This window comes from Berghia stephanieae, chromosome 12, assembly GCF_034508935.2.
Source record: "Berghia stephanieae isolate SIO BIC M18660-M18661 chromosome 12, UCSD_Bste_1.3, whole genome shotgun sequence".
NCBI classification, from domain to species: Eukaryota; Metazoa; Mollusca; class Gastropoda; order Nudibranchia; family Aeolidiidae; genus Berghia; species Berghia stephanieae.
In genome coordinates this window covers 32,304,213-32,305,139 of record NC_088371.1, presented here as the reverse complement: position 1 = coordinate 32,305,139, position 927 = coordinate 32,304,213, and the positions used below count along the sequence as shown (strand labels likewise).

Here is a 927-nt window from a genome sequence, read left to right as displayed (position 1 = left end):
TAAAATTTTAAGAAAATGAACAGTGTGTTGTAGAGCATGTTTAGCTACAGAAATTATGTATCGCAAGAACTTACTGCTAGTGATAAAAATATATATTTTTGTGTTAGTTGGGTGTGAAGTTTTGGGCAAAATCCTGAAAATGGCTGGTAAGGAGAGAGTTAACCTTTGGACCCATGGAGCCGGGTTGATGCGGGGGGAGGGGGGGGGGGGTGACATATGATGTACCGGTTTTCTGGTCAAAAAGAATCAAAATAATTTTATGGAGGTAGGTGACACAAGGGTAGGTCCCGATAGCTCAGTTGGTAGAACACTCGCTTCACACGCAAAGGGACCGATATCGATCCACGGGTGCAGTCGAGATTGTTTTATCTTCTGATCCTCCTGTCCAACCAGCAGTGAATTGGTAACTGGGTCCGTTTGATTTGGCGGAAAGTCTATACTTTGCGATAAACTATCGTCCTATCGAAAAGGTAGCAAGCAATTGCTATTGAACCCGGGATAAACTCCGGCTCCATGGGCCCAATGGTCATTACTCTAGGTGACACAACGTAGGGGCAGATGGTGACAGTGATAGTGACGCGTGGTTATCTGTCCAGTGTTGGTGTTTGGGCGTGTTGGGGATAGCGGGTGTGTTCGCAGCCATCGTTATCTTATAGCCTGACACTGACACTGGAACCCACAAGGACTTATACATAGTTTGACGTCATTTGTTTTTAGTCTTGTGCAGCGTCGAGTGCGAGTTGTCGTTAGTAGAGCTCAAGAAAATAAGTGATTCCATTGGTTGAACTGTTGAATACAACTCACGATTTGTTTTCTTTTGTGGCCAAAGACTTGCCTTTTGATGTCATTTTTTGGTCAGTGTCACTATAAGTTTACGATGGCTACGGTCTGTTTGGGTTGGCAAACGACAAGATTAGTTGGTTTGGA

The 927-nt window shown here is 44.2% G+C and overlaps 1 protein-coding gene across 1 annotated transcript in view; it reads left to right on the top strand.

The window, feature by feature from the left end:
* The first annotated feature begins 640 nt into the window (after nt 1-640).
* LOC144957963 (uncharacterized) overlaps nt 641-927 on the top strand; it is a 7,230-nt gene continuing 6,943 nt past the window's right edge. The window contains exon 1 of the mRNA XM_078889525.1: nt 641-886. The gene's annotated coding sequence lies outside the window, so the exon portion shown is untranslated. The remainder of the gene's footprint in view (nt 887-927) is intronic.